Source organism: Equus przewalskii, chromosome 15 (genome assembly GCF_037783145.1).
Source record: "Equus przewalskii isolate Varuska chromosome 15, EquPr2, whole genome shotgun sequence".
Taxonomy (NCBI): domain Eukaryota; kingdom Metazoa; phylum Chordata; class Mammalia; order Perissodactyla; family Equidae; genus Equus; species Equus przewalskii.
The window spans coordinates 85,987,263-86,011,031 of record NC_091845.1 but is presented as its reverse complement, the minus strand read 5'-3'; the positions used below and the strand labels follow the sequence as shown (position 1 = coordinate 86,011,031).

At 37.9% G+C, this 23,769-nt stretch overlaps 1 long non-coding RNA gene across 4 annotated transcripts in view; it reads right to left on the bottom strand.

Moving 5' to 3' along the window:
- Positions 1-23,769, bottom strand: part of LOC103551643 (uncharacterized) — a 48,524-nt gene that overhangs the window by 8,044 nt on the left and 16,711 nt on the right. For 2 of the 4 annotated variants that reach the window (XR_545045.2, XR_545043.2), the window contains one exon: positions 11,859-12,892. The exons of the other annotated variants lie outside the window; for them this stretch is intronic. This is a non-coding gene — a long non-coding RNA (uncharacterized lncRNA). Of the gene's footprint in view, positions 1-11,858; positions 12,893-23,769 lie in introns of those variants that run through there. 4 annotated transcript variants of the gene reach the window in all.

The following is a 23,769-nucleotide window of genomic DNA, read 5'->3' as shown; positions in this document are numbered from 1 at the left end:
ATATGAGCGATAATGACCAAAACTGCTTTAGGTTTTTTCCCAAACTGCTCAAGTAGTAACTCAGTACCCTGGGAACTGCCTGTCCAACATTCCTAGTAGTACCCGAGATTGCTTCACATGAACTTACAAGCTGGTTCTACAAGTGATGTTCACCGTCTCTCACCAGGCTGACACCAGGCACTGCTGTGTCCACTACAAATGTCCGTCTCCTGTGGAGCACCATGGTCTCTGCTGCTGCTCTGATGCAGCTACTCTAGACGATACCCAGATGTACCAGACTGAGGCTTCATGGCGCCAAAGACATGGATGTGCTGTGCAGAAGGGGAAAGAATTCGCATCTCTCCCATCCTGTTTTATGCTTTGTCACTGGAGATAAACAGCTCTGCTTGTGTTCCCATATCTCAACGGTTTTTCATGAAAATAACTCTGCTAGTCCCTCCCCACGTTGGGATCAGATTCCATTCCATGGGAGTTATCTTCATTTTCTGGTCTTCCCAGACCCAGCAGACTACAATCTCCAATCTCTTCCTTTCTGTCAAACAATAAGGCAAACATCTGCCTTCATACAGTTGCTCTTTACTGTCACCTTCCAACCCATTCAGCTCACCAACTAGGTCATAGCCTTGGTACAGATGATTGAATCTCACCGGGACTGAAGGTACAGTGCCTGCAACACTTCTTTACATATTGTCAACCTCAGAAGATGGTAAGCCCTTGAGGGCATGAATCAGAACTAAACAATAAATTTAAACCAATTCATAGACCAAGCCGTTAATTTCAAAGATAAGCGAATTATACGATCTTGCGAACTGTGAAGATTTAACTCTGCTTGCACACTACCAGGTTAACCTGCTACAGTCTTATGGAAACTGGCAGAGATCACAAGACTGCTGGGTCAGAGAGAAAACAATTCTTTACTCACAATACAGAAAGAAGCATGGGCTTCTCCTTCACATCAAACTCCTTGTTCCACAGGGGCAACGTGTTGTGTCACAGCCAAGAAGCCCCAAGCTTAGAGAATCCTACTATTTTATAATGGGTTGCAGAGCAATCTGCCCAACTTTCACCCGGAGGAAAACATTATCTTTATGATACTGGAAAGTAAACAAACTTGCCCTCTGCCCCAGGAGAAGGCTCTACCTCCCACTTCCAAGGCTGTTTGCTACACACAGGTCCTTGGAAAGATAATCTTTTCAGGCTCAACAAAAGCCATCAGTGCTCCACGCACAAGACATGCAGATACTCAGGAGACCCACGAGAATTGTCTCCCAACAGTATTATGAATTAAAGTGACCTTCTCATGTTCCCAGAGTTAGTAAATATCAAGGCCATAACTCAGGTCATTTGGCAAATGATCCAGCAATTTCTTCAAGTGAAACAGCAACAGAAAAGGAATAGTATGATATTGCCTCAGTTTCATCAATTAACATAGCTAAGGACAAGTAAGGTCTTTCCAAACTTTTTTATAAGTTCTAATATCACCATGATTATCCACATTCTGTAATGAGTATTATAATATTAATTGTATAAATTCCAACCCCTTTTCAAACTTCTACAAGAGTTGATGTATTGACAAAATTTAAAACAAACAAACAAAAATCCAAGCAGTTAACAGCAAAATTAAGTATTGCCTTACTCTCACTTGTGTAGCGAGAACATACACAAGATCCGCCTTTAAGTCAGCAAATCAGCATCTACTAGAATTTACAGACTTTAATCAGGGATTTTCACATCTGAACAATGATATTTTCAAGCCCTGGGGCCTGAGAGCATCAGCTCTATTTTTCTGCAGCCATATTTTAGAAAAAAATTGTCAGAACAAAACACAAACTCATTAATCGAGGAGGTCATATTTTATGAAATAATGTCTGGAAAAAAAATGAACCAAAGTTAAACAGCTAATATTACTGTGAACAACGCACTGTTTTGAGGGGTGTTATCCAGACCTTGATTGGGTGTAGTCTCAGGATTTTATTGTATGATGAAAAATCATTGACATGGTCACTAAGAGTTCTTCACTGTTAACTCATTACGTCCCAATGTAAGGAGCTGTCTTACAATGGCTCAGCCTACAGTTCTGTCCTCTCCCTTAAATTACATTCTTCCAGATACTTTCTGGGGTCATTCTATGTATGAAATCCAAACAATGAATAAGAAAATAAGTACAAGTTAATGGGTGTCTGCAGGTGTATTCAAAAGAAGTTTGGACTGAGAATAAAGAATTTTGAGATCAATTCCCAAGTCCCAAAACATGATCATAAAAAGATAAATAAAAGCACAAAAAGAAGAATTTATCCACTTTTCCTATAGAAATTGTACCTAATTTTAACCAAAGAGTTGACAAACGTAAAAGGTTAAGAGTTGTTGAGAACACTAAATGACACCAGAGGATGCAATCAACAAAATCTGGAGTGTAGGATGCTCTACAGAATGTGGATAACTTGCTTTTATCAACAAATAATTTCCAGGGAAAGAGAGAGAGAGAGAAAAGAGATTAAAAGAGGGATTAGAAGAGAAATATGACATTAACTCATTGCATTGTATGATCCTTATTTTGATCTCAAAAAATTAAACTAAAAATCAAAAATTTTATGAGTCAATTGTTAAGTTGGATAGAGTTAACAAATTATTGTCCTTTTTAAGGTATAATTATGGAATTGTGGTTGGGTCTAAAAGAATTCTTATTTTTTAGAGACACAGACTAAAGTGTTTACAGATAAAATAGTGTGTTATCTGGGATTTGCTTCAAAATAATACACTTACCATCAACTGCCCAGTTAATTACAAATGTCTTGGACTCCCTTCTGCATGTTGTATCCATTGATTCTGGGAGACAGTGAAGGAGGGAACCTAAGTCATTTTATACCCGTGGAAAATTACCCATGGCTACCCTCCAGGCATTGTACTTTCTCCAGCATTCACTGATAATTAGCTTAGAAAGCTTTACAATACAGGTGGAACAAAACTCAGTATTAATAGAAACACAGGAAACTCTATATCAAGTGTCTGTGAACGAAGATGTTTCCGTATTGTATAGAAAATTATCAGCAATGCATGGATATTAAAATAAACCAAATAGGGCAATTTTGCTACTGAAATGCAGTATTATGAAATTTACTGAGTGGCCAAGGGTTCCCACTACCCTAGATTTTTGTTGACTTAAATGAATATCTTCAAGAGCATAACTAAAACATCACTTCCTTTTCTGATGATTGTGTCCGGCTCATGCTAACATAACCCACCTATATCCTATGAAACAGAGCAACCAAGAGTCTACGAGGGAGAAGTAACACATCTCCACCTCTGTAGAATCCCGCAGAGTCAGAGCAAAATGCAGAGGCGATGCAAATTTTACTCTTGGCGACACTAGTTTGGCGTCGTTTGAGTTGCTATTTCTAACATTTGGTGGTCTTCCTCCACCTAATTGTTGATCCTTAAGGAACGTAGTGAGTTAGAGGAACACAAGGGAATTAGTACCATGGGAAAAAAATAGTCAGCATGAAAGAAGTATTAAAATGTGTTGAATTTTTAAACCAAAAAAGCAGGTGATCACTCTTCTAAAACCAACTTAAAATTACTCTTTTTTCATAGCAATTATAAAGAAGGTCATTGGGAGATCCACGTTAGGCTTAAATAGAGGGTAGAATAACCATTTTTTTCCCTTTGAGTTAGAAAAGAGTTATTCTCAGGGATAGTATGAGCTCCTCCACGACAGAAGACAGAGCGTCCGCAGGCTGTGCTCGTGTTTCTCTGCGCTCCGTGTGTCAGGGCTTCTCTTCAGACCAGTGCTGAACTGCAGCACGGCAATGCTTGTCATTACTGGCTTCCATCACCCTGGAGACATCAGAGAGGACTGTTCACCTCGAGTGGAGGATTTCTTCCCATCAATGAGCCCGGAGAAAACGCTCACTCACTTCGATTGCTTTAGTCGGTGATGTGAACATGGAAAACCCTCTATCTGGAGTGAATGATACAGAGATAAAAGATTCATACTTTCCATGAGTTCTCCGTGTCCCCAGTATTGGATTTAAATTAATTTGGGGTCTGATTATAAGAGCAGCAAATAAGGGCTCTGGTGTTGAGGGTACACAAAAACCACTTACTGAAAATCGTACGTCGGGGGACACATAACACACTGTCCAAACTGGGCCGCTTCAGAGAACAAAACGGGGCTATTCGTAATCACGCTGTGACTGTCCCAGCAACGCTGGTAGATGGTCACCTTTATATATGCAATCATGTAAGTGCAGCTACCAAACGTTGAAAAGAATATATTGTGCTCGATTTTACCCATCTTAGGTATATCTTTTGGAAAATAAGATGTAAATAAAATGGACTCAAAGTCAATATCTTATCCCACTTGATTTGACTGAAGTGTATTTTTTATGCTGAGTGTTATAATTTAAGGAACAACAAAATTAGATTTTTTGATGTATCTTATCTAGTAAAATCTCATTAATAGAAGTGATTATCAGAGGGAGTAACAGATTGGTCAGATGGGCTAAAAAATGAGGTTAACTGCCAAAAATAATTTTACTCTTTAGATTGATTTCTTTCTTCTGTAATTGCTTTTGCATCCATTGCCAGCATGGTACAATTTAACACTAGTTATCAAATCCAGCTTGCTCATTTTGCAGACGGAGAAGTCGCCTGGCCTTCTCAGGATTGTAGGATGCAGCCTGGGTTGGATGCCGGGGATGTTGCCTGTCTCACAGCACTCTATCATCAGATGCCAGAGACTTCTGCTCGCCGTGCTCTAACCGTACCTGCAGAGTGGGGCTTTCTGTGCCCAGGCTGTGCCCCACGACACGCAGAGCTCAGCACCTTTTCACTCCCCTTTAAGGAAAGAGAAGATCTATATCTTATTGAGGACTCCTAGGGGAGACAATGAGAGTTTAACAACGGACACCTCCAGCACACAGTAGGACTCCTCCATTACACAGGTCTTGTAGTAGATGCTTTTGGAACTCACTAACTTCAGGTTTTCCTCTCATTCTGGATGTATGGAAATCCTGACTTCCCAGCCTCCTTGCATTCGTTCAGATTGTGTGACTAGTTCCTGCCAAGCAGCTGTGACAGAAGTGATGTGTTCACTGCAGCTTTGAGACCCTCTACGCTTTCTTCCCCAACTACAGCAGTCATGAGAAGGTCTTCGGTTTTGAGGGCAGAAGCAAAAGACGGAATTGGGCTGGATTGCTCAGTAGCTGCTTAAAAGGCAGTGGACCTGGACAGCTGCTCAGATCCATGGGGTGATTTGTGGAAAAAGAAAGCTTCGTGTGTTAAGGCACCTAAGGCACCGAGCTGTGAGGCTTGTGTGCTGTGTCAGCCTCTCTTAGTTCATCCTGCCGGGGCCTGGCTCTGCTGCTGTCCTCCCTCAGAAGCCCGTGCTCTGGGGTTCTGTTTTCTCTGTTCTTTCCTCACTAAGGCCAATAGCCTCAGCGGCTCAAGATTCTTCCTTCCAGGCATCTCCCCTCGCAAATCACATTTCTTTTTCCTTTATTGGCCAGGGCAATTCATCTCCAACCCAGCTAATATCTGCACACACAAAACCATCTCCATGCTTGTCTAAACAAAAGGGACCTCCACTCTCCTCCTTTGAGTGGAATCGTAAAGCAATACAGCATTCTGTAATTGTTCTGTTGGTAATTTTGTGATTATCGTTTACTGAATCAGATTGCAAGTCTCTTGGGAATGAGAGGTTCTTAAGCGGGGGTCCGCAGATGAGCTTCAAGCTCTACGAATCTCTTGAAATGACAGCCTTTTTTCTTTTTTTAAGGAAGATTAGCCCTAAGCTAACATCTGCTGCCAATCCTCTTCTTTTTGCTGAGGAAGGCTGGCCCTGAGCTAACATCTGTGCCCATCTTCCTCCATGTTTTTTATATGTGAGATACCTGCCACAGCATGGCTTGACAAGTGGTGCCATGTCCACACCCGGGATCCAAACTGGTGAACCCTGGGCCACCAAAGCAGAACATGCGCACTTAACCACTGCGCCACTGGGCCAGCCCCAGAAATGATAGCCATTTTTTCATGTCTACACATATGTGCACTTTTCATTAGATTTTCGAAGGCATCCTTGAGTTAAAAAAAAAAAAATTAAGAACCACTGGTATAGGAGCAGTGAAAAGAAGAGAGAACTTTTTGAAAAGAAGGAAGAACTTGCAATGGTACTGATTCCAGCCCTTGCTAGTTGTGATAAAGGTTCTTATCACGGTCCCAGATTGAGCATGGCCAGAAGAACTGGTTACTCACCCTAATTCACAAGAGTCTGAGGCATATTAACCAGAACACAATTAATTAATTTAATTAGAACTATATGTATTAGTTACCTAAGATAATTGCAGGACAAGGCATTGTCCTACTTGCTTATTCTCTCCATTTTAGCAAATTACAAAAGACAGATTACTATCTCATTTTTTGCAGACTAAGGAATCAGTCTTCACAAGAGATACTGCTGTCGGGTGGACTACAGTTCAGGTAGCCTGGAAGATATCCTCTCCCTTGGACCATGTGGACTGGGAGAGCCAGCAGGTCCCTCCCTGACCTTCCTTTCTTCTCTTCCCTTCTTCTTAGCTCTTAGCCTTCTCTTTCTTCTCTACTTGCCAGGCTGGTCAACACTTATTCTGGGGACTTAGTGTAGAGTGTACAGTCAGGCCTTAAAAGGCCTGAATGCCATTTCATTATTTTAAGATAATCTCTGCTCATATCTCATAAGTTGATTTACAATTTATGATTTAATGCTCAGGCATTTATAAGGCTACATGTTGTGGGTGAAGTGAGAGAAACGGGACACAGAAGAAGTCACGCTTGAGAAGGCAGCCAAATACCTTGGCACCAAGGAAATCTGCTTGGTTTCTTTTGTGCAACATATCCAACTTGGCTTCCTCCCAATTTTATTTGGAATTCATCTTCTTTGGTATTGACTTTTGACAGCATATGACCTTGGACATACATGAGTAGCTGAATCTATTGCTACTTCTAAATAATAATCACCTAACTTTGGTAAATGCACTGAAAAGCTCATATCTTTTTATTGAGATCGTATAAATACCATGGATATCTTTAATATGAGCCAATATGAAGATGCTTTTAATTATTGTCATAATTCAAGAGATTCTGCTTTTCATTGAACCTTGAGCAAGAACACTACTTCTAAGCCTCATGCTCCTCATCTGTAAAATGGGGCTAATAATAACAATAATCTCCCAACTTGAGGATGACTTTAGCTGGTTGGCTTTAGAACGTCTTCCATCCTCTCGTTGCAAATCTTTGGGAAAGAGGAGATTGGAGCAACTGTTAGAGTAGACTAGACAGATTTGAGCAATTGGTTTACTTCTCAATTTTTATTACTGAAATTCTTAATCAGCTGAATAAAGCATTTGTACTTGCCATAATGCTAATCTTCATTTATCAGTGTTTATACCTATTAATTCAGTGTATATTACTGAAAAGTAAAAACTTCTCCCTTAATTTATATTTAAATGTCTAGATTTTTAATTCTTTATGACTTGATTATTTGCTATGATAATGGGAGAAAGTGAAGATTATTGAGACCTTATCTACATAGTTTTAAGAGCCAATTTACCAAATATTGCTTTACCGAGTAGATATTTTTTGAAAGAGCTATAAGTTAAAAACTATCTCTGGATTAAAAGAAACCCTGAATAAAGTACTTTGTAGAGTCAGGGCCTGTTTGTAAATTTATCGTTCAACTCTGTGTTGGGCAGCGAGGTCTTCTGTGATCCACAACCTCCTGCCCCCAAAACTGAGTTAAGCAGGCAGTAGGCACAGTTCAGAATTAGTTTCAGGAGCCAGACTGCTGACTTCAAGCTGGACTCCGTGACCTCTTTGCTTTGGGAACTTGGGCAAGTAATTGACCCCGTCTGTGCACCCGTTTCTTCATTTAGAAAATAAGAATAATAACGCCTGCCTCAAAGAGTTGTTACGGTAATCCAGTGAGTTAACAGACATCGAGTCCCGGAGTGCGGTGACTGGCGCCTCACACGGTTAGCTGCTGCCATTATTATTACTATTCCTAGTATTATTATGCTCTATACGCTTATGTGGTATGAGACTATGACTGAGAAAATTTTAGTCCTGTCATTTTATTGGCTTGCCATTTCAGTCATGCCAATTTTAGCTCTGCTGTTTAATTCTCTGTGATGAGGGAAAGTCATGATTTCTCCAGGTTTCAGTCTCAATTTATCAGATGAGGGGAAATCACCTGCTGTAATAACATCTTCACTGGCCTGTTAGGAGGCTCTAGCTAATTGCTCTGCAAATGTGAGGCGTTAGCCGGTGAGGGCTGCGAGACACAGAACCGCCCAGACGTGGGGTGTCTATTTCTGCCTTTTTGACTTCTTTTTGCCTCAGTGAATTAGTCTTCCTAGTGACGATGAGTCATTAAAATTGAAGTTGATCGTCATAGTTAGCATTCCTTGGGTTTTTACTTTGTCTCTGTGTCAAACTTCCTTTTTGCATTTGATAATTTTATAGCTGCCCACTTGCCTAATCTCTCTATTTTTCCCAGTGTGGCAATTAATGTGTGTGTCAACTTGACTGGATCACAGGAGGCCCAGATACCTGGTTGAACATTGTTTCTGGGTGTGTCTGTGAGGGTGTTTGAGGAAGAGTGCAGCATTTGAGTTGGTAGACTGAGGAAAGCAGGTCGACCTCCCCAGTGTCGGAGACTCGAGCAGAACAAAAAGGTAGAAGGGAGGATATGCTCTCTCTCTGTCTCTGCGTCTCTGTCTCTTCGTGCCTGTCTCTCCTTCTGCCTGATGGCTGAGCCGGGACATCAATCTTCTGCCCTTGGCACTCCTGGTTCTCAGGCCTTCAGACTCGGACTGGAGTCTACACCATCGGCTCTCCTGCTTTCCAACCTTCGAAATATCCCACCAGCTTCCCTGCGTCTCCAGCTTGCAGAAGGCAGACTATGGGACTTCCTACCCTCCAAAATCGTGTGAGCCAATACCTTTTAATATTGCTTCTGTTTCTCTGGAGCACCCTGACTAATATACCAGTTTTTCTCCCTGCAAATTATAGCATAAATTGTAATTCCCAGATATCACATTTGTCATTTTTATAATTTCTCTCCTTAATCTCTAGGACATTGCTTCTCATATTTTAATGTGCATATGAACCATCTGGGAACTCTGTTAAAGTGAAGATTCTCAGTCAGTGGCTCTGCATTTGTAACAAGTTTCCTTTTTTTTAATGAGGCTAATAGGAAATTTAAGATTTTGTGACTCAAATTACATTTCTGTTGGACAACACTTGGGTAGAACTTCCACTACAGGTAGCTGCTCATAGCCCGTCTCCACAATTTAGCTCAATGGTAAGACTCACAGCTCCTTTTTCATCAGGAAACAGGACATGTCTCAAGCTTGGGGAATGTGGCTGGTCATGGGTGGGCCCTGCGGGCAACCAGCTGGCTAACGGCGGCTAACAATGTCTGCCTTCCTAAGGCCTGAACATTCGTCCTTGTGACAGGGCTTATCTTAAGTTTTTTTGAATTCTTTATTACTAAACAAATGACTATGAGTTAGTGTGTCTGATTTTAACATGAAAAATCCTTGATTTAGGCCACAGGATGAAACTGTGCATTCTTTCCGGACGTTAATTTCCTACCTAAAAAAATGAGGGAGGGGCACTTTAAGATTCCTTCAAGATTTAAAATGGTATATTCATTTGCTGTTCAGTGCAGGAAGGTTAAAAATCTAGAATAGGTGATGTTTTAAGTTCCATGGAGGCAGGGCGGGGGGAAAACCATCGAGCCCCCAAATATAGGAAAAAGCAGAACAAGGCAAACATTCTCGACTGGTTAAACTCAGGAGCTGTAAATCTTTGGTAACCAGACGTTTAGCTTTCTTTGTCTGCACTAATGAGAGCATGTTCAGAGAGCCTTATAGTACCCCGTGTCCCCTTTTTATTGCTAAAGTTATAAAACCACACCAAAAGATAACACGAGGATTTGTTTTAGGCCTTAAGTGAGTCAGCAAAACCAATCAAATGGGTCATAAATCGAGGGCTCTGAGTTAGTTGCACTTTTCTCGCGAATTCTGAGCCACACCCAGAGGAGAATAGCAGAATTGAGGCTTGTTTTTCCTATTCCAAGTTCAAAGGCAGTCCTGTTTACTTTAAAAATTCCCATCTCAGAATTAGAAATGTTTGCTTTTCAAGAGAGAAATCATGTAGACACAAGATTTTTAAAAATTGTCTAATATAAAATAATTAAGATATAAGTAACAATTCCAGAGTACAATGAGTGAGAATAATTCTTACGCAATTTTTGGAGAATAGCTTTGCTCAATGTAATTACTGACCTAAAAGCTTTATGTTGCTCTGACCAGATATGTCAACACACTTTTCATCTCTTTGGGGTTTAGGAAAATATTAACCTCTTCCGATAAATTTTTCTCTTGGTTTTGAAAATTATTTGTCATAATACAACCTAACGTCTTTGGAGTAATTTGTTCAGTTATAGCCATGTCCTCTGGCAGAAGAGTTGCTAATAAAACCTCGGAAAAATAAATGTCCTGGAAGCCCATCTTCCTTGAATCCCCATTAATTTCGGCCTTTATTTCTATGCTCATTCACACATATGTTTGTAATTGTTAAGCCCTTACCTTAATAGGCACAGGTCATTTTAATATCAGCTCATTAAACAGAGAATGAGAAAAGCAAAGGCAATTAAGTTTTTGGATAACTTTTAAAACCTTGAACTTATTTTAAATATCAACCTGACATTTTATACTTTAGGGTTTGGCCTCGAACGCAGTGTAGACCAGATGGCGAAAGGGTCCAATAGACGATGACGAATTCTTAGTGAGTCTTAGCGGAGCACCCAACTGTGACAGGATAGTTACTTAACCCGTTTATCGAATATTCAAGTTCTCTTCTGTGGTCATTTAATAAAGACCTTTGTTAGTTTCAAAAAATTTTATATGATAATTTATCTGTTAAATTTGTTGAAAGAAAGAAATTTGTCTCAAATGTTAAAACACGTATTTAATAATATCAAATTATTACATAGTTTGGAAATAGGCTTAACCTGTCTGTAGAAGGAGCTTAATTTCAGTAGACTAATTATTCACGTTCATAGCATCATTCTCTCTCCTTTATTTTAGATAAACCACTCTGGCATGCATTTCTTTGCCTACTTAAAAGTATAGGACCAGTCCACTTCTACAGTATTTTTCTTTTTGTTTGTTTTCCTCATAAGAAGGAGCAAACTTTCCTCTTAGGGAGGATCCACTGCCAAATGGAAAAGATCTAGTCTAAGAATAAATGTAAACCTTTTAGGAAGAATAATCATGACACCAAAGTTATTACAGTAACAGTTTATTCAGAAAAGTGCATTTGTGTTTGAAGATGGTTACAAATGGCAATGGAAATACTGAGAGAAAAGGACAACACATGTTTTGAGGAAGAATTGCCATTTCCTTTGCTAAGGACTTGGCCGTGCTATAGGCATTATTTCTTTAAAAGGTTAAGTTAAATTTCTTTATGTGTGGTGGTATGCCCTCTCCTGGGCCAGAGTAATATACAAAAGATCCATTTGACTTGCAAAAAGAAACTCAGCTCCAAAAGAATAAAGTGTCTTTTAAGTTAACCCAGTAATAAAATCTTAATATGTATTCATGAATGTGATAACTTCCCACAGGTTGTAGTCCTTTTTCAAATATTTGAGGAGTTCTTAGGTGTGGTGGTTCCATTAATTTCCTTCTTACCTCCTTTACCCCTCTCTATTGCAAAATAAACACAGCTTGCCACTTGACATTTTCCTTGACCTCTCTTTTTAAAATATTTTAGAATTAACTCATAGGCAATGAACAGAATTCTCCTCTTTGCACATATTTTTCCACTAGAATTTTCTTTATTAGGCACATAATATGAATTTGTTAAAGAAGAAAAATAGAGAATATAAATAAACAAACTATTAAATATTACTTGTAATCCCATTACAATGATATAATCGCTATTAATATTTGTGAGACTCATTCTCCAGACATTTTTGATGCAATATATATATATATATATATATATATATATATATATAGTCATATACTAACCTAAAAGAGTATTTATCTGAATACAGTAGGGTATAGAATACATACTTTTGGAAGCTTTTTTTAACTGAATACATGAAGAAAATATTTGTGTTTAGCATTTTAAAAGCTTTTTATTGCTGTTTAATCATTGTAATGCTCTGTGTCACTTTTGCTCAGTTAGACAGTAACCTCTTTCGGGACAATGGCTGTGCTGAATTAATTTGGAATTTCTATTGTTAAAATATATGTACAAAAACATATACTCAATAGTTTGGAACAATATATTTTGACAACGAGTTGTGTCTTTGCAAAGTATGTCCTAAAGGAGAAAAGGAAAACAACTAAACTCGATCCTCTCAATGTGTGATTAAGTGTGAACTCAGCAAAATGAATCTAAGCCATGGATAATATCAAGATTTCAGCTATAACCATGATTAGAGTAAGGGACGTTGGCGTACAAAGTCATTGTATAGATATGGAAAAATAAGTATTTGAGATTAAATAGGTAGATTCAAGGAAATTTTATGATTGTTACTTCTTTCTAGTTCTGTGATTCCTGTCTCTCTCTGCACAGCGTTGGAGTGTATAGAAATCTTCCGGGATGATTTCTCAACTCATGAGCCCTCTCTTTGGTATGAGTTAAGAGAGATCCATTACTGGTATGAAAGTTAGGTCCAAAATGTATTACTCAAAAATACTGAAAGTGTATTTCTTCCGAGTAACAGTAATGAGTAGTTTGGGAAAGCAGCTCTACTCCACCTAGTTGCTTCGAAATCCAGGCTGCAGAATTCTGCCAACTTAAAAATATGGCTTCCAAGGTCATCCTATTCCAGTCAGCCCTAAAAGGGGGGCAACAAGAATGAATTTTATTAGGGCCTGTTCCTGGAATTGGCACACATCATCCTCAGTCACATTCTATGATGGAAACAGTCACTTTGCTCTACGTAACTGTACGACTGACTGAGACACGTAGTCCAGCGGAGTTCCCAGAGGAGAATGCAGGTTTGGGTGCACTCCTGGCAATCTGTGCTGTAGCTCTTTTCTGAGAATTGCCCTGCCTTTCCAGCGAGGAGATGCCCCTTTGTATTATGTTAGCAACATACAGCCCTCCTCCCCACCCCTTCTCATTTATCAATGTTGAATACTTGACTTGTCACAAGCTGAGCCAATCAGATTCAGACACATTCCAGGGAATTAGAAAGCAGAATTCAGGGATAATTTCCACATGTAGCTGAAACTATAGCCATTAAACCCATGAGGTTCCAGGAAAGAGAGGGGTAGGGTGTGGGATGGGAATGAAGAAAAAGAATGCAAAAAGGACATGAGACAGAGACTGGATTTCTGCTGACTTCCAGTTACTGATCTTAGTCCCTTCCAAAAGTCTGACTAGTTAATCTGTTTCATGAGATGAACTGGTATCCTGTTCATTAATTCTCATATTTCAATTAAGTTGACTCAAGTTTATTTCTGTTACTTTAAACTAGATTTTTAACTAACAGAGAGTATGTTGGTGAAAAAGCTTCTACTGAATGGGAAAGAGTTAGACAAGACCATTATCAATCCTGCTCTCATGTGTGTTAAGTGTCTGCCTTTCAGAAAGTGATACCTGCCGGAGCTTCCCCCATCTGCAAAATGTGAACGATAAGACACAACTTGTAGCGTCCTCACGGGTTTTTAACAAAGAAAGCACAGAGTGCAGTGCCAGACGTGCAGTGTATGCTCAGTAACTGACAGTTCTGATGATGATAATGAGGATGACGATGACGTTTACAGATAACAAACGGCACTTATTTTCTGCGATATTTCTTTCAGTGGAACCAGTGGTCCACAGCTGTCCATGAGGTTGTATTTTCTCAGATTTCCAGGTAAGACCGAAACCAAGTGAAATGCGATACGTCTAATTAAGGAAGCTGAACCTTTGTGCTAACTTCTGTAAGCTGTCTATAGCTAAAGGTCACGTAAAGACAAGAAAAAATTTTAGAAAAACTCATCTTAAATCAAATAGTGCCAATTATGTGAGGGGAAAAGTATTTTATCATTTTCCCAGATTTTTTTTGGCTAACAATGTTTTAAATCCACTTGCCAGAATATAATTATATCCATAAATCCACATTGCTACAATCTGCCTTAAAAAAAAAAAAACCAAACTAAAAATCAGAAAACTAAAAGATTTGAAAATATGCCTGTCACTCCTCGGAAAGGTAAAAATGTCAGATACAATTTCAACTGTCTTAATCTAACTCCACCTAATCAACTCACTGAATTAACCATCACTCTCCATGGCAGATGCAATTGAAGTGTACTTAATTTAATTCCACTTAACCAAGTCACTGAATTAACCATCATTCTTCATTCCCACTATAGTGCACATTGATAGATGCCTACCTAATCTTGCATGATCATAGCTAGAGGGTACTTTCTAACACATGCATAAAATAAATGCTTTTAAATGAAGAATAATAAATGATTGGAATGATGGTGAAAATTCTAGAAGAGTGTTTAAAACACACACACACACACAGACACACACACACTTTAAAATAGACCAAAAATGGCAATGTCAATGGTGCTGTAACGAGTGTGGTATCTGCAATAAGATGACTGAATTTTAATCAGCAAAGTGAGGTTCAAACAAAGCCCTTGGTGATGAGTCAAAATGTTGTTCAATGACTGTACATTAATGTATTAAAAGATATATCTTTTAAAATGATAACCCCCTTTAACTTTTTTAATTAGCTAATTGCCTATTCCAATCATGTTGAATGAGAGGGGAATTACTGTCCTGTTACTTGATGCTTTTTGTACCAGATTCTTTTTCAGTTCATAGAATATTTACTGATAATACCTAGACTCTTGAGGAAATTGTGGTCATTCTTTCCTTCCAACTTAGACAAGCCATGCCATTGGAAGGACTACCAATTGCTCCAAGAATGCTATAGTGTGTCTAAATACCAGAAAAATAGAGTGCAGTTGCAAGAGAGACTCTAAAATTACACATGGTAGTTGGCAAAAGCAGATGCATAGGAGATATGGGAAGTAGCCATAGATATCTTGAACCTGTGTACTTATAGTTTCTAGGGAGGTAGCAAAGGTAACAATGAATTTGATAAAAAAGTAAATAATGATAAAAGTGCCAATTCATAATACCCCAAGTTAGAAGACTTTCCCAGTGTTGATATACAAAACCCAGAGGCAAAATTCTTATTTTATTAAAATAGTTCTTTATGACAAAAAAAGCAAAGTCAAAAAGACCAAAAGCAGAAAAATAATGTTGCCAACTCATCACAATGACCTAAAATGAAAATCAATTTGAAAATGACACCAATCCAACAGAAAATGAACAAAGAGTACAAATATAGATGTGAACATAAAATTTACAGAAAAAGAGTTATGAATGGTCCTTATACATACATGAAATTTACAGAGAAAGAGTTATGAATGGTCCTTATACATACATGAAATTGACAGAGAAAGAGTTACGAGTGGTCCTTGTACATACATGAAGTCTTCACCTTCACTTAGAGTATGAGAATTGCAAATTAAACCAAAACTGCTATGCTGTGGTTTATCTCTGTAAGACTGGCAGAGATCAAAAGTTTGACAGCAGATACTCTTGTGAGGGTGAAGAGGAACAGGCAGTGTCATGCATTGCTGGGGGGAAGGTAATGTAGCACAACCTCTAAGGAGAACAATTTGGCGGTATCTGTCACAGTGCCAAAGTCTGGAACCCTTTGTCTCTGTGACTCCAAAACGTTTTACTAATACATTCCTCTTCTGTCGTATGACTGGTATAGCATTGTTTATAGACGATGGAAACAAAAGCTATATGGCTACATAGATGATGTTATGTACATAGAATTGAATATCATGGGGCCATATATAAAGCAACTTTCGTTTCCCTCAATATGGTACACCAGGGAGCCAGGAAAATCCTTTCATTGTAAAGCAACTAAACATAATGCATTAATATTAAAAAATTTCAGATACTTGGCTAAGTTTGCCAGAAAGTAAGGAAACTCCGTAGAAGCCAAAATGAAGCTAAAGCACATATCAGAGGTTAGCAGGTACGGAAATGAGTGGTTGCCTAAAGAACTCGCTGTTCCTCAATGACATGGAACCTCACTGTTAAGAACTACGTAAGACAGGAGCAAAGGCCAGACTTGTGCATTGTGGGGAGTTGAATCAGAGACTCCCTCATAAAAATGGGACCCCGAGGGGCTTGCCCGGTGGTGCAGCTGTTAAGTTCGCACGTTCCAATTCTCGGCTGCCCGGGGTTCGCCGGTTCGGATCTTGGGTGCAGACATGGCACTGCTTGGCACGCCATGCTGTGGTAGGCGTCCCACATATAAAGTAGAGGAAGATGGGCACAATGTTAGCTCAGGCCAGTCTTCCTCAGCAAAATGAGGAGGACTGGCAGTAGTTAGCTCAGGGCTAATCTTCCTCAAAAAAAAAAAAAAAAGGACCCCAAAAGGTCACAGCCTTAATAAAAAGGTTACTGGGTTGGGTGAGCTGTGGGGGAGATTGTGCAAACCTAGACAATATGTCTATATTGTCCATGGTTGTGAATCACAGAATAAAGCATCCTCTTAGAAAATGGAATCACAAGTTAGCTCTCACTCAGGTGGGTGACCCAAATTCAAACTAGCCATGAGATCTGAAATACCTCAAGCAAAGTATTTATTTTAATGTAGCTGTGAGTTGATATTGTACCTTGGCGATGGGAAGAGTAAAACACAGGAGGAGTCTCCTCTTGAGGGTAACTTATGAGCAAGTTAGATATATCCCAGGAATAAAAAGTTGGTTAAAATCACTCCATTAATGCATTAAAGAAGAAAAACAATGCGATCATCTAACCATTACCTCAATGCAGAAAAACATTCAATGACATTTAAAATCAATTCTTGTTAAAAATTTATAGGAAACTAAAAATAAAAGAAGATTTTAAAAATCTGATTTGAGGTACCTAATCAAATCCATAGCAACCTCAAATTTGATGGTAAAACCTTAAAAGCATTCCCTCTGACATCAGGAAAAAGGAAAGAATGCCCACTCTATCACTTATATTCAACATACACCTTAGTGCCCAAGCCAGTAAAATAAGATAAACGAAAGGACACATTATTTAGAAAGGAAGAAAAAAACCTAACATTTTTTTTAGACAATGTACTGCCAACAAAGAAAATCTATATAATCGTCTAATGTCATTTGAATTACTGAGAGAAGTTAAAGAGGTTACATTAGAAGGTATCAGAATGCAAATGTCAATTGCCTTTCTGAACACCAAGTGTTCAATTTTAAAAAGAATAGAACTTAAAATAGTAAAAAAAAAAAAAAAAAACCCACAAAAAACAAACTCACAGAATCCAGAAATAAATAAAACAAAAATATGAGAAATTTTATGGAGAAAATCATCAATTTTTTACTAAAAACTGTTGAAGGAAATTAAACCTAAATAAATAAATAGATAGATCATGTTTGTGTATGGGTTACTTAATCTTGTAAAAGTATCAATTAAATTATGGAAGTGAAGAAGGCCAAAGATAGCCATAACACACTGTGAGAAGAATAAAGTGGGAGGCTTTTCTTTAATAGATGTCAGCATAATTTTTATTAAGCAATAAAAACTAAGACATGCAAGGAATAGATAAACCACTGGAGGAGAAAAGAAAGCCCCCAAACGGACTTACACAATTACGGACGCTTGATATATGGCAGAAGCACATGGCAAATCACTGGGGATGGGATGAACTTTTTAATAAATAGCACTCACACAATTAGGGATCCAAATAGAAAAGAATGAAATTTGATCCCTACCTCAAACCATAAACAAAAATCAATTCCAGATGGAATGTGAAAGGCAATTTTAAATGCCAGTATAGGACAGTTAATTTAAAACCTCAAGGTAAGCAAGGATTTTCAAAAATGAAATACAAAACAAGAACTAAATATAAGCAAAAAGACTGACAAATTCTTCTACATTGAAATAAAAAACTTCTATATATAAAAAGAGGTCACAATGAAAATGAAAAGGTAAGCTACTGAGTGGGAGAAGATATTTATGACACATAAATGCAAAGAATTCGTATCTACACTATTCACACAATTCCTAAATTCCTTAGTAAAAAGATATCTCAATAAAAAAGGCATCTCACAAAAGAGGAAATACAAATAATGAATAAAAATGTGAAGTACTGATAAAAAGAGACATAAAAATGGAAACTACAATGATGTGTCATTACATGCCCACCAGATTGGTTGGAAAAAAGAAAGAAAGACAAGAAGTGGTAGAGATTTGGAGCAATGGGAACTGTGATAGACTGCAGGTGGAGGTATAATTTTAATGCAACCATTTTGGAAAACAATTGGCCATTATCTAAATGAAATGAATGATGCATACGGTATGATTCCATTTTTATAACATTTATAAGAGACACAACTAAGCTCTACTGATTAGAAATACATATTTGAGTGAGAAAACAACAAGCAGTAGAAAGAAAATTATTAAAAGTCAGGACAATGGTTACCTCTTGGAGGATAAATGATGAAAGACTGGGAGTGGACATGAGGGAGCTTCTGGAATGTTGAGAATGTTTTGAATTTTACCTGAATTGTAGTTACACAAGAGTCTGCTTTATAATTATTCTTTAAATTGTGCCTACATGTTTTATACTCTCTTCTGTGGCTATATTGCGTGAACACATATTTCCAGGAAGAGGAAAAAAACAATGGCCAACAAACCTCTGAAAGATTCCCAGCCTAATTTGAAATAATAGGAAAGAAAATTAAATGAGATGCAGTTTCACACTCACAGATTTGCAGAAACTAAAAAGTATTGCGAGAATGTAGAAAAGTGGTGGTGGCAGCGTAAATCGACATACGCATTTTGGAAAACAATTCGGTATCATCCAGTAAAGTTGGTGGTGCTCATATCCCATGACTCAACAATTCCACTATTAGATACATTTTGTAGAGAGACTACCTCATGTGCAGGAGACATATATCAGAGAGTTAATGGCACTGTTATTTATAGCAGGAAAAAACTGGAAACAATTCATGTCTTACAATAGGAGCGTGGATAATCCTATGTGATGATGAAACTCAGGGAACTATTATTAGGTACATTAGCATAGATGAATCACACACTTGACGTAAAAAGTCTGTTATAGAGAAATACATGTAGTATGATTTCTCTTTTCATTATTGCTCAAACACATATAACAGGAAAATAAGTAATCATATAAATACATCTGTGATAAAAACATTCAAGAAAGGTAATAGAATGTTAAATATAAAACTTAATTTAAAAATAATTCTGGATGATGAAAAAGAGGAAATTTGATTAGAGAGTGATGCACATGGGTTTTAAGTTTATTGGTAATGTTCTATGTCATCCGTAAGGTAGTATATAAGTGGTCATTTTATTATTATTCTGTGTACCTTTCATAAACTATACGGATGCGTATGCTATATGTGTACACACATGTATGCACCACTTATGTACATGTGACACAATCCCCAGTTTAAAAGAGTTAATAGGAAAGGAAAAAATAGAGAGTGGGGTAACCACTTATATATTTAAATGGAATAACCTTCAAGATAAATTAAGTGGATATATGTATAGGATGGTATGACTAGTGTGAACAAAAGGGTAAAATGAGAATAAATAAACATTTTGCTTATTTGTGTATGGAATATCTGTAGGAAGTTAGACAAGAGACCGATAGCTGGGTCCCCACCCAGAAGAACTAGGTATTTGAATGACACTTACGTGGGAGGGAGAATTTTCATTGAACGCCCTTCTGTAACTTTAGACTCTTGTACCAAGCAAATACGTTAGAATTATTACAGCAGCTACAATTAAAAATTTTTTAAAAAATTTTCTGGTTAAAATTGGTCCTATGATATATTTAAACGGGTGGGACAGAAGGAGAATCTGACTATATTCTACTAACAAAGCACTGAGGCAGTCTCTCCCTGGCCTTCCTGCCTGGAGGGCAGGGCACAAGGGATGGGTATATTCTTTTCTTGCCACCAAGGACGAGGCACAGGGGAAGGCATGCGGTGGTTATTATTTTTACAAATTGCAAATGATAAGCACGAAATAGTAGAGTGGGACAGAATGCAGTTAACGTCAAGCCAGAGAATTACACCAAATGTCAAATTCTCACAGACATTCTCATTAACAACACTTATGCCAGTCACATACATTGGTTTCCACAGAGACCAACCAAGATTTCCAACAGTTACTGGCTTTATAATCTGACTTTCTAACAAAAACTAGCTTATTATATCCACGCAAAGCCCACAGTTGAGCAACACACAATAGCAGCAAAGAATGAATGTTGTGAGCCAAAATCAATCCAATTATTTGTGATGTGACTTAACCACTTTTTAGAGGGTAAAAACTGGAGGGTCATATTTTATAGCCCCACCCATGATCTGGAATGTTCCTTCAATTAACAATTATGCTAAATTTACTAAATATATCATTTAGTTGTCTAAAATTGACAAAGCCTTTGTTTCTATAAAATGATTATTTTGTAATTTAACGTTTAGCTAGTAATTAAAAAAATGCCTTTAGGTGGGGTGAGCCAATTTATTCTTACTTTGCTTGTTCTTCAACTTTCTTTGCTGTCATGGTGGTTGTTGCTTTAAACTTTCTGAGATAGTGTCTAAAATGAGGTGCTCAAGTAACTAATCTTGATATATTATACAAGTTAACAAACATTTGTGTGTCTACCACGTAAAACACTCTAGCAAGAGGTAAAAAGACACAGATGGAAAAATAGTAAATAGATGGTGCTTTCCAGTAGATCTGTCTGTTGACTGGGAGAGCCCAGCTGTGATGTGACGCTTTCGTGAAAGGTGGGCAAAGAAGTAGATAAGTTATCATATGTGGTGATCTGTGTGAGGCGTCTTGGGCTTACAGAGAAATCTAACATTATTTGGAGCGATCTGAATTCCACAAGGCTTAAGGCCAGAAGGAAGACTTTACCTGAATCTTGGAAGATGAGAATGATTTCTATAAGAAGGAGGAGAGCAGCGAAGGGACTTCCAAAAAGGGGGAAGAACATGAAATAAGGTTGTAGGTATGAGATAAATGACATACTCAGAAAACCACGAGTCATGCCTTGGATTAAGTAGCCAGTTGCAAGATCTCAGAGAGATAAAATGAGATCAGAATCGAGGGCCATGAAGATTACACTAAGTCATGTACATTGTTGTGGTGGTGTTAATCTGTTCATGGGGAACCATTAAATGTTTTTGAAAATAGTTACTTAAATTTGAAACATAATTTCATAATAGAAGAAATATTTGGGTAGATTGGCAAACACATCTTTAAAAAAAATTCTGGTAAAATATATATAACATAAAATTTAACGTCTTAACCATTTTTAAGTGCACACTTCAGTGGCGTTAGTACTTCCACATTATTGTGCTACCATCACCACCAGCCATCCACAGAACTCTTTGCATCTTGCAAAATGGAGCTCTGTACCCACTAAACAAAAACTCCCCATTCTCCCCTCCCCAGATCTTTTTTTTCTCTAAATATAAATAAAATAACAGGTATATAAGAAACAAAATTTTCGCGTGAGTAGTGAGAAATATACAGGCTTTAACGAGTGGGTATCCTGCACCACAGTCACATGTTTCTTTCTTGTCATCTCTCTCTATACATAGATAGATAAATAGATAGATAATATGTAGGCTCACACAGATACACAACATATATATGTACCGCACACACACACACATATATTTTTTTCTGTAGATCTAAGAAAGTGAAGAGGCTTAGGAAAGAATATGACTGAAATGACCAAGTAGAGAATAGATTTCATTAGGAAGATGCCCTAGGGCTTAGCCATCAAGGACTTTGACCAGTAATACTGACCACTGAACATAAAATATAATGGTCTTGGACACAAAAGTATCATGTAGGTAGAACACAAAAGGGTTATATTGGATAACACAGTAAGAGAGAATAGAACCACTTTTATGGCTCACCTGGCTGGTGTGTTGACGCTGCCAGAATTTAGGGGCAAAGGACTTAGTATTCAGTTATGGTCCCACACACAACCTCCTGGCCAGGAGCTCTCTCACTGTGCCATTGCCTGAGAGAGGCCCCAGATGGTCAAGGAACTCATGAATGTATCCAGCTACTTTGTTTTAACAAGCTTCTGTGGCAACAGGAGCAGTCCAGGAAATTTCAAATGAGCCAGTCGTCTTTACTGAGCACACATAACATTTTCAGCCAGCTTCTGGGTTTTACAGATTACAATTAAGTTTTTACAGTGATGTATAGTAAGGAAGGACCAAGTTTTACATCTTACAGGAACGTGTGGTTATTTCTAACCACAATATTATGATATTTGCATATCTTATGGTATTGCCATGGGAAAACACAAATTTGTTTTCATGAGTTTACTGCAAAATCAGCTGTCATATATGCCTTAATTTAAAGATAATTAGCTTTTTTATAATTAGAAACATGAGGAAAAACATTGTAAAATACCCCAAAGTAAACAAAGCCAGTTGGCGAAGTAAATTACTTTTGATTTACATGAAATTTTATATGCTTAGAGATTTTTGTTTGAAAGACTGAACTTTTTGAATCCTAAAACAACTTTAATTCATTTTATTTCTTGTTTGCCTAATATTGACTTTCTTGCTCTTTATTGCTATCACCACCTCCCCAATACTTTAAAAAATTGCATTTTCATCTCTCTTATGGTCATTAGGCTTTCCAAAAGAAGAATTCAGTTCTACTTTGTGGAAGATGTGTTAGTGATCTGTAAGTTATATTGCAATAAGTTCCCTATGTGACAAGTGTAATAATGAAAATCATTCTCATTGGATTAGAAAGTTGTGGTTCTTACCGGCCATTGTGTGTTCCTGAACCTGAGGATGACGTTCCAGTGTGATCTCGTAATCCCTAAACTGGGACTTGAATTACAAAGTCTTGCATCAACCAGTTAAGAGAATAAATTTAGCGGAGTAAGGGCTGGGCAGGGTGTGGGAAACGCTATCTGCCCAAAAATTGGGGATTGTTGCTTCTGATATCACGGGAGCCAGAGGAAAAGAACTCTGAGCTCCCTTTGCTTGTCTATCGAATTGAGATGTCCAAGTCCAGTCTTTTGCAATAATTTTATATTTTAGTTACATTTCGGTTATTTTATTTATCAAAAGCAGGGGCAACTTTATGCTGGCAGCCCCAACATTTTCAATTAGAGTCCGGCACCGCTCCTCATTAAAGAGCGTCCGTAGCTGACCACTGCCTCTTTCTACACTTGTTGTTGTTGTTTGACAGTATTGGTGGGAGATTAAGGTCCCTTTCAAAAATGATGAACAAGACAGGCACTTTTCCCAGATAATTCCACATATGTGCATACATTCACAATCATGAACAATTTCAAGTAGTCCATACACCTCCAAAACTCTATCCATGTACCCCTAATTTAGAGCCTGCAGCTTGAGGCACCAAATCCTTACTTTCAAGCTCGTCCTCTAGGACTGGAGCATCTCCTATCTATCTTAATCTCTTTTCCCACTATTCATAAAATTAACTGTTTGCTCAAGTCACTATGATTTCCTTACAGTCTCCAAAACAAGTCATAGTGACATCTCCCTAAACTCTACTGCCACCATCCTCACCTGGATCCTGGATAACCTTTATGTTTTTCTCCATATATCCTTGGTTCTAGAAAATCAAAGT